General features: G+C 49.0%; 1 pseudogene across 1 annotated transcript; it reads left to right on the forward strand.

The window, feature by feature from the left end:
• Nucleotides 1-219: 219 nt before the first annotated feature.
• Nucleotides 220-9,891, forward strand: LOC108175715 (guanylate kinase-like; annotated as a pseudogene). Its single transcript, XR_016228904.1, has 3 exons — nucleotides 220-348; nucleotides 8,989-9,577; nucleotides 9,723-9,891. The product of XR_016228904.1 is annotated as a guanylate kinase-like (transcript).
• The last annotated feature ends 365 nt before the right edge of the window (nucleotides 9,892-10,256 follow it).

Genomic DNA, 10,256 nt, shown 5'->3' on the forward strand with positions numbered 1-10,256 from the left:
ATGGAAAGAAAGAAAAAGTCTGCCAGGACACCCCAGGAGCCAGTGAGTGCTACTGGGGGTAAACAGTCTTCGCAACTCTCAGAAGCCATTAAAAGGTAAATTGAAAATCTAAGGAGTCTGCCTTAACTTATGCCATCTACACTTACTTTTTGCTTAGATTTAGGTCTTAACCTTGGCCTCCTTTCTTTTAGTGTTTTTCTGGGCTGTGCTCATGAATGCTGCAAATGTACGCTTGCACAGGATCTCTAGGAAGGGCGATGGCCCTGAACTTGTGTAATGAGGAGTCAAAGTAAGCCACTGGCTGCTTTGTCTGCGAAAGGAAAGAGCAGAAGTCCACAGGCGAAACAGGTAAGAGAGAGCAGTGGATGATACATTTTTGACCCAGAAGTTGGAGAGTGAAGCCAGTAAAGAAAGAGCTGGGGGTGGAGAGGAAGGACATTCCTCAGATCCCTTGGGCATTTCTGTTTATTTGCAAATTTGTAATGCCTGTGATGTTGATGAAACCAAACCCCTATAAAGTGAGTCAAAGACAGATGCCTTTACTCCCCCTGGGAGCCCAGGAATTAAGCGACAGCTGCCTGGCCCCTTGGTCTCCACTTTTCAAGAAACTACCTGCTTTTTTCTCCCACCTGCGTGTTGTGTCAATGATTGGCTTCCTACACCTTGGGCAAGCAGGCCCAGATTTGGGGGGTTCTACAGCAGCCCCTCCAAGGAGGTTTAAGGGAAGAATTTGACACATTGCTTGGTATTAACAGAAGTAGAGTTAGGGGCCGGCACTGTGGCTCTGGGGTTAAGCTGCCACCTGAACACTGGCATCCCATATGAGCACAGGTTCAAGTCCTGGTTATTCCACTTCCCAACCAAATCCCTGCTAATGTGCCTGAGGAAGCACCAGAAGATGGCCCAAGTGCTTAGATCCATCACCTCTGTGGGAGACTCAGATGGAGTTCTAAGCTACCGGCTCCAGGCCATTATGGCCATTTGTGGGGTGAACTAGAGGATGGAAGATCTCTCCCATCTCTCTAACTCTGCCTTTCAAATAAGTAAATAAATCTTTGAAAACAAAAACTGGACTCCAACCAGTTGTTCTATGTTGTGTTGCTGTAATAGAACCCCACAGACTGTGGGCCAGCCTTGAGTGCAGTGGGTTAGGCCACTGCCTGCAATGCCAGCATCCCATATGGATGCTGATTCAAGTCCCGGTTGCTGTGCTTCCAATCCAGCTTCCTGCTAGCACACCTGGGAAAGCAGTGGAGGAGACCTGAATGAAATTCTAGGTCCCTAGCTTCAGCCTGACCCAGTCCTGGCTCTTGCAACCAACAGGGGAGTGAATCGGTGGATGGGAAATCTCCTTTCCTCTCTTTCTGTAATTCTGCATTTAAGTAAATAAATAACTTAAAAAAAAAAAGAACGGGTATTTGGATGGTCAGTTCTATAGGCTGAGCAGTCAAACATCAAGGTGCCAGCACCTGGCAAAGCCTTCTTGCTGCATCAGCCATGGCCCAAAGCCAAGGGAATGTGAGAGGGCAAGAGAGCAAGAGGTCATTTCGCCTTGTTGTCTCAAGTCCTTTAATCGGAGTTCATTAGAGGGGAGCCCTTGTCACCTAAGCACTTCCCAGGAGGCCCCGCCTCTGCACACTATGCATCGAGGGTTAAGTTTCCAACACACCATTTTGGGAAGAAAATTCAAGCCATAGCACATCCCACAGCATGTAAATAACAGTGACATTCTAGGCAAGTTTTTCTCTCTCACTTGGAAGACCTGCTGCCATGCCTCTACCCTGGACTTGGTCCAGGAACTTGATCATCACACATTCTTTTTATACTTTTTACATCTCTCCCTGCATGTCTTGTACTTCAACCTCTTTAGACTACTGAATGTTCCTTGTCAAGATGAAAGCCACGAGCCAGCTCTTCAACTGTCCTCTAACACGTTCAGCTTCTTCCCCTCTTAATCATCTGGATCAATCCAACTTCTCATTTTTGTAGTTGGATACTGAAAGCAATGACCCAGGTCGTGTTCTGTGGAACATATTGTTTACAAACACAACAGACTCTCCCCTGCTCCCCTCAGCCTTTTGCGGGCTTAACAATGGTGTGTTCTGACTCTCTATCACTTCACTACGCTCCTCAAGTCTTTTAAGCCATAGAGCATCTCCTTTTTCAAGAATTTCCTCAACTCCGTACTCTATCCTTACACAGAGCCTGAGAAGAGTACGTGGCACGTCACCTGTGTCCAGCACACATAACTTCTCACGCCCGGGGCTTGTTCTGTCTTCAGACATCTCTAGTCATCTCTAACCGTGCTGTGTCTTCACTTTCTCTCCCTGTCATCTCCAGACAGTCCTTGATTCACAATGTTTCCGCATACGATTTCTGACTTTATGATGGGTTGATGAGGCACTGAATGCATTTCTGACATATTTTCACTTACACAAGCTTATCAGGGCATAGCTCACGGCACATCAAGGAGCCTCTGTGTCCGTTCTGTGAAAACACCCCAGTCACTTGCATTTTACAACAGTGACAAAAGTGATCTCATGCCCTCTTCCAGTCCTCTTCTCAGCAGGACACCCTACATAGCCCTTTAGTCTAAATCTGCCCTAAACAAAAATCACCCGGGGGGGTGGGGGGCAGGCTTTGTGGTGCATTGGGTTAAGCCACCACCACTTGGGATGCCCACATCCCATAAGGAGTTCCTAGGTTCAAGTTCTGCCTCCACTGCCTATCCAGCATCCTACTAAACACACCCTATGAGACAACTGTGATGGCTCAAGTAGTTGGGTCCCTGCCACCTATGTGGGAGACTCAGAGTCCCTGGCTCCTGCAAGCATTTGAGGAATCTCTCTCTCTCTCTCTCTCTCTCTCTCTCCACTTTCTCTCTCATTTTCTTTTACTGTCACTCTGCCTTTCAAGTAAATAAATAAATACATAATTCAAGCAATGTTTGGGTTTAACTTTCCTCCCGAGTATTTGGAAGATTTTTTATAAATTTATTTTGTTAGTCCCCTTTCTGAAAAACCTCTTCTCCCTTGATTTCAATTATAGTATACTCCTTCAAATCTTTTTTCTTCCCATAGTTTCCATCAAAATCTTTATAGAAAAAACAACTCTAATTCAATTATTCTCATTATGCATTCTCAACACAGATCACTTCTTTGCCCCACCCCACCAAGCAGCAGTGAACTCTGCACTGCAGGGTATTAGTGAGCTTTTCATTCATTTAAATGAAATGCTGAAAGGCACTTCTTCAGTGGAAAGGCTTATTTTGGCTTGGAGTTTGGAGGTTCATAGTTCAGAACTGGATGGCCCTAATAGTCCAGTATTCGATAGAGGCTAGAAATGGTGGCACATGATTTTAAGGCGCAAACACATAGCGAGCCAGGGAGCAAGAAGCTAGACTGAACTCAGTTCAAACAACCAACTCTCTTATGAGAACCACCTCTTGTTGTGGGGGTTAAGTGGGGACTAAAAATCCCTAGTCCAGGCTCTTGCCTCTTACCTAGAGAAGCATTCTGAGTACAGGCACAAATACAACTTGCAAAGTGATAAAGGTGAAGAAGTTGCTCCCATGTGGGCCATGTTCAGGAAAAGAGTGGGCTAGGAAAGGAAAAGATGAGACAGAGAGACTTCAGTAGAGCTGCCCCTTCTGAGTCCACAAGAAGAAAGACCACGCCTCCCCATTGCTAGGCTTCTTATTAGCTTGGATAGGGGAGTGGTTATGTGGTACCACCCACAGGTCAAGGGAGGTACATCCTGGAGAAGGGGTCATTTGATTGCCCGGTGGGCAGATAGGATTCCCTGGGGCCGGGGGAGGTGTGGTTTCCAGCTAGTGGTCCTAATCTAGCTACCTGCCTTGTCCTATATCACTCTGAAGATGAGCCTGCAAATGACTTAAAGATGTGCCACCAAGACCACCTCTCAAACACCATAACTAGAGCAAATCCCCACCCTAAATCTATCAACTATTACCATAAGGCCTCAGAGTTTTAACATCTGCGGGAGTTTGGGTAGTCAAGTCTTGTTCAATCTGTAACATTCCACCCTGGCTCCCCAAAATTCATGCTCTTGTCATTTACAATATAGAATCATTCCATCCCTCGCATGGGTTATTTCCTTGAGGTCGTCTAAGTACATCCTAAGGATATTTGGGGGGTGGCTGACTAGGCATAGCTGCATCGTCTGCTGTCATGTCATTTTCACTGTCAGAGCTCTCTCCCCCCAAGTCATCAACTGTTACTTGTGAGGCAGAGGCCTGGAGTGACAGGCTCTTATCACTCACAGATTCATTGTGTTTGGTTATCTGTGTGGGCTTCTGAGAGGGGGGTATCTTTCCCATGTTTGAGCACTTAAGAGCGGTGCGCCACACCAACTCTAGCCACAGGAAAGACACCCACAGCACTGCTGCCATAACGAAACAAATTCCTAGCACCTCAGCAGCTGATGGCATTCTGCAGGGGGTTCCCTACGTTAGACGAACAGACAGTGGTGTATCAGAGCGTAAGGATGTCCTGTGCTTAGTGGGGGACTTCCTTGATTCGTTAGGTCAAGGCCGTATGCCCATGCGGTGTCTCCGGAGCGTCACCTCTCTCGAGTGAGGGAAGATGACTTGGTTCCGAATTCTGGGATGATCAGTCCCTTATGCGAAATCGCCGGGCAAACCGAGAGTAAAAGGAGGAGCCAAGAAGCGGCGTTATGCTTCTGGGCAGTGTGTGCCTTACCTGGGGTCACTCAGACCAAGGACAAGGACAAGGAAAGGGGCGTAGCAGCGGGTCCTGTGCTCACCCTCACAGAACCGAACAGCACACAAAACACCAAGGGGCCTACTTGCCGAAATCAAGGGGGGACCTCACCGAGTTTCACATGCTGTCTCTCTCTGTCACATTGGGTGCCAGATGTTGCTGTGGATTTGTTCTGAGAGGAGGAGCGTGGTGGGGACAAGAGGCACAGAGTCACCACACAGACCCTGGGAGTTGGGTGAAAGCAGGCCAGAGGCAAGCAGCCTGCAGACTCGTTTATTTCAGATGGTACAGCAGCTTAAATAGCCAAAGCAGCCAGTCCAGTCAAGGGGTGGTCTATGCCCTAACCAATCAAAGCCTGTTGCCAGGCAGTTTCCATTGCCAGCAGCCATCTTGGCATGGCATTTCATTCCACCACCAGTGTCCTATAGTTCAGTTTGATTCTGACGTCATCTTCCTGGAGATAGCATTAGATAACAGGATGAGGACTCAGTCCAAGACCACCCCCTAACCCTCCAATTTGAATGCCAATTCCAAGCCCTAGGAAGGCAGTAGATGATGACCCAAGTACTTGGGCCCTCCAATTGCGTGAGAGACCCAGATGGAGTTCCAGGTTCCTGACTTTGGCTTGGCTCAGCCCTGGCTGTTGCAGCCACTTGGGGAGTGAATCAGTGGGTGGGAGATCTCTTTATTGTGGAGGGTGGCCCCAGGACATTTGGTGGAGTCCATTCTGAGTTCTGTCCAGAGTTGCAAATTATCTACCTAGGAAATCCTGTTGGACCATAGAAAATATCCTACCTAAAGGAATACTGCAGTTAATGCTTCTTGCATTGTAGACCATATTTTAATGGACAACCTCTGTCCTGCCCACAGCTCCCTGATAATCATAGGGTAACAACCATCTAACTAAAAAATGACTACTGCTCCAGTAAGCTAAGACAGCCTTAATAGGGGGTGCAGCATTCAGGCTGTGGTAGTTCCTAGTGAAGAATGGTTCATTCTTTTCATGTTTAAGAAAATGCCAAATTAGGCAATTCAGTGGAGAATGAGGACTATCATCCCTTTGCTCATTAGGTTAACTGTTGAGCAATTTAACACTATGTTGCTTTATTTTTCCTTTTTCTCTGATTCTGTTGTGATTTTTGTTGTTTCAGAAGCTTCTCTGACACATGACTTTGTAAGGAAATTCACTACTACTTACTTCTCTAGCTATAAAAGTTTAGGAAAACAAGCCAAAGTAGTTGTATACTTTCCTAAAATCAGAATGCAAACGCCACTAACCACGAAGGGAACTCATTCACTACTAAATTTGTCTAGACTTGAATTGTGTAACTATGACTTTGATATTAAATATACAGATCAGAAATAAACCATGGTATCCATGGATTCCTGTGTACCCAGACAAATGAGTTTGTCACAATTTATCCGCATTCTCCTGCAAAAATTCAGGGACTGGCATCATGGCACAACAGGGCTGCTGCGTGCGACACTGGCATCCCCTATGAGCATGGGTTCAAGTCCTGGTTGTCCCACTTCTGATCTAGCTCCTAGCTAATGCACTTGGAAAAGCAACACAAAATGCTCCACTGCTTGGGCCCCTGCAAACCAATGTGGGAGACCCAGGTGGAGTTCCAGGCTCCCAGCTTCAGCCTGCCCCAGCCCCGGGCATTGTGGCCATTTGGGAAGTGAACCAGCAGATGCATGCTCTCTCTCTCTCTCTGTATCTCTCCCTCTGTCTCTGTAACCTTGCCTTTCAAATCAATAAATAAATCTTAAAAAGAAGTAATGCCTTCAAACAAAGTCACAGAAGCAGTTGTAAAATTAAAATGAGCACACTGGGTCTGGGATATTTCTGCCACAGGCTTTTCCGACACCTGCTGACCAGTCAATGAGAGGAAACACTGGGAGTTAAAGATAGGCCAGCTCTGTGGAAATTCTCTCCCAAAATAGTTCTGGCGGATGATGGGAAGACCTCTGGATTTTGTGAGACAGAGCAACTGCCTTCGTGGTTGGCATTTTTCAGTGTTTAAAGCCTTTGGTGCAACAGCTGATTTCCTCCTTTGTCCTAGTCCTCTTGTCTTCTGTTTTCCCAGGGAGTGGCCGCCACTCCCTTCATTAGAGTGGCTGGGTAAGCAGCTGTGGAGACTGCTACACAGCCTGTCCACTCACAGGAGTGATTATTTCCTTGCATATCAACCCCATGGAGCATATCAAATGCAAACTGTAAGAGAAGCGAAAAGCTATTTGTTTTGATTGAGGTCAAATGAGTGACAAAGCCATTTCTAAATCTCCATCGGGGTAGATTTGCCTTTCCCCTGTAGTGGAGACCTGAAACTGTCTCACCCAGTTAAACTTCTATTTTCTTTATTTCAACTCAAACTGAAACATTAAATTTTGGCCATAAAGAATGGTTCTGGGGCTGGCATTTTGGCACAGCGGGTTAAGCTGTCACCTGAGATGTCAGCATCCCATATTAGAGTATCAGTTCAAGTCCTGGCTACTCTGCTTCCAGTCCAACTGCCTGCAATGGCTGAGGGTGGGCCAAGCTGAAGCCAGGAGCCCGAAAGTCTATCCTGGTCTCCCAAGTGGGTGCAGGGGTCCAAGTACTTGAGCCATTTTCTGCTGCTTTCTCAGTCTCATTAGCACTGAGCTGGATCAAAAGGGGAGCAACCAGAACTCAGACCAGCACTCAGATATGGAATGTTAGCATGGCAAGCAGTGGTTTAACCTGCTGTGCTACAACCTCAGCCATACTGCAATGCGCTGTATGAGAAATAATAGTGAAGTTAATAAACCTGAGTGCAAGGAGATAAGCGAACTGCATGGAAGGGGCGGGAGCAGTCCTTTTGGTGGTGCCTGCAGCTGGCACTTCCCCAGGAGCTAAGCAGCTGCTTGTTTACAGCGTAGATTTGATTTATTTATTTGAAAGTCAGAGTTACATACAGAGAGGAGAGGCAGAGAGAGAGAGAGAGAGAGAGAGAGGTCTTCCATCTGCTGGTTCGCTCTCCAATTGGCTGCAACAGTCGGAGCTGCACTGATCCGAAGCCAGGAGCCAGGAGCTTCTTCCAGGTCTCCCACACGGGTGCAGGGGCCCAAGGACTTGGGCCATCTTCTACTGCTTTCCCAGGCCACAGCAGAGCGCTGGATCAGAAGTGGAGCAGATGGGACTCAAACCGGCACCCATATGGGATGCCGGCACTGCAGGCCAGGGTGTTAGCCTGCTACACCACAGCACTGGCCCCGACGGCGTTCTTCTGCTTACCCAGGAATGAGCCACATGCACATTGCAGGTGATCCCTGATCACAGCTGGAATGGCCACCAGGCACTCCTCTTGCTCCCTCCCTTCCTTTCCGAAACAACGTCCCTGAGAGTCCCTGGGGTGGGGGAGCCTTTTCATCCTTCACCATGTATTCTGTTTTCCCTCTCGAGTCAGCCATTCAGTTTAATCTGATGAGTGCTATACAGGGCTCCTTTGTGCATTTGGGTAGACCAGCTTGCTACTGTTACTGATGCTTCAGAACCACAAAGAGAGCACTTATGTGCCTGTGAAAACACAACTGGCTAAACATTTTAAAAAGCGTGTCTGTCTGTACCTGTCAGCAGGCATACGAAGCAAGGGATGAGAGGGTAGAGACTGCAGGCCCACGGGACAGCACAGTGAGAGAAGTCACCCAGGGTCAGAGCACACTGTAGTGTTCCGGCGCTTTCCAGCTCTTCCATTAATAGCTCCTGAGAAAGAGGAAGGCAAGTGGCCCAAAGCGGTGATCTCACCAAGCACACCCAGCCACTGTACTCAGAACTGCTTGAAGAGAACCTGTCTTGAACTGCCCTCAAAAGAGTCAGCCTTCAAAAATAAATTACAGGAGCCGGCGCTGCCGTAGCAGATTAAGCTGTTGCCTGTGATGCCAGCATCCCCTCTGGGCACCAGGATGAATTCTGGCTGCTCAACTTCCGATCCAGCTCCCTGCTAAGGACCTGAGAAGGCAGCAGAAGATGACTCAAGTCCTTGGGCCCCTGCCACCCATGTGGGAGACCCAGATGGAGCTCTGTGCTCCTTGGCTTCCACCTGGCCTAGCCCTGGGTATTGCAGCCATCCGGGGGAATGAACCAGTGGATGGAAGCTCGCTCTCTCTCTCTCTCTCTCTCTCTCTCTCATTCTCTCTGTGTACTCTGTAATTCTGCCTCTCAAATAAATTAAAAAAAATCTTTTTCGTTTTCTTGAAAAGATTTATTTTATTTATTTGAAAGGCAGAGTTACAGAGAGAAAGAGAAGAAGAGAGAGAGATCTTCCACCCTCTGGCTTACTCCCCAAATGGCCGCAACACCTGGGGCTGGGCCAGGCCGAAGCCAGAATGGAGCATGGGGGCGTCTTCGGCTTCAGCGTCTCCCATACCACATGGGACCCACGGCCCGGCGAGGAGAACGGCAAAGATTACCACTTTGTGACCAGGGAGGTAATGCAGCGCGACGTTGCTGCCGGTGACTTCACTGAGCACGCGGAGTTCTCGGGGAACCTGTACGGGACGTGCAAGGCGGCCGTGCAGGCCGTGCAGGCCATGAACCGTAGCTGTGTACTGGACGTGGACCTGCAGGGCGTCAGCAACATCAAGAAGACTGACTTGCGGCCCATCTACATCTCTGCGCAGACGCCCTCCCTGGACGTGCTGGAGCAGCGGCTACGGCAGCCAACACTGAGACTGCGGAGAGCCTGCCGAAGCGGCTGGCCGCTGCCTGGGCCGACATGGACAGCAGCGAGGAGCCCGACCTGTTTGACCTGGTCATCGTCAATGACAACCTGGACAAAGCCTATGCGACACTGAAGGAGGCACTCTGTGAGGTGGGACCTGCCCCCAGGCTGTGCCCCTGCCCTACCCCCACAGAGAGCCCTCTGCCCAGGCCCCTTGCACCGATGCAGGCGAGGTGCCAGGAGAGGCTGGGGGCTCAGAGCCTGGCTGTGTATGAGGTGACAGAGGCTCAGGCAGGAAATCAGGAAAGCTCAGGGGCCTGGCTATGCTTGAGGACCTGGCTGGGGTGCCCAGGACCCACGCAGAAGCAGGACAGGTGCTTGCTGTGGGGTGTGTGGAGCTGACCCTGTGGCCCTGCTCAGCTGGCACCTGGGGTAAGAGGGTGCTGCCTGCCTCCTTTATCCACCGTGGCTGCAGGACCCTGGGTACCCACTGCTGAATGTGCCTGACCTTATATTCCCTGTCCCTCATCCTGTCTTTCCCGCTGGAGCCGGGACTGATAACCCTAATAAAGTAACCAGAGATGGGAAAAAAAAAAAAAAAAAAACAACTTGGAGTTTCATCCAAATCTCTCACATGGGTACAGTGGCCCAAGCACTTAAGCCATCTTCTGCTGCTTTCCCAGGCACATTAGCGGGGAGCTGGATGGGAAGTTGAGCAGCTGGGACTTGAACCAGCACCCATGATGGATGCCAGCATTGCAGGCAGCTTCTTAACCCACTGTCCCACAGCACTGGCCCCAAATAAATCTTTTTAAGGTGTCTGAAATTT

This window comes from Oryctolagus cuniculus, chromosome 2 (assembly GCF_051225735.1).
Source record: "Oryctolagus cuniculus isolate XC-2025 breed Fujian yellow rabbit chromosome 2, ASM5122573v1, whole genome shotgun sequence".
NCBI classification, from domain to species: Eukaryota; Metazoa; Chordata; class Mammalia; order Lagomorpha; family Leporidae; genus Oryctolagus; species Oryctolagus cuniculus.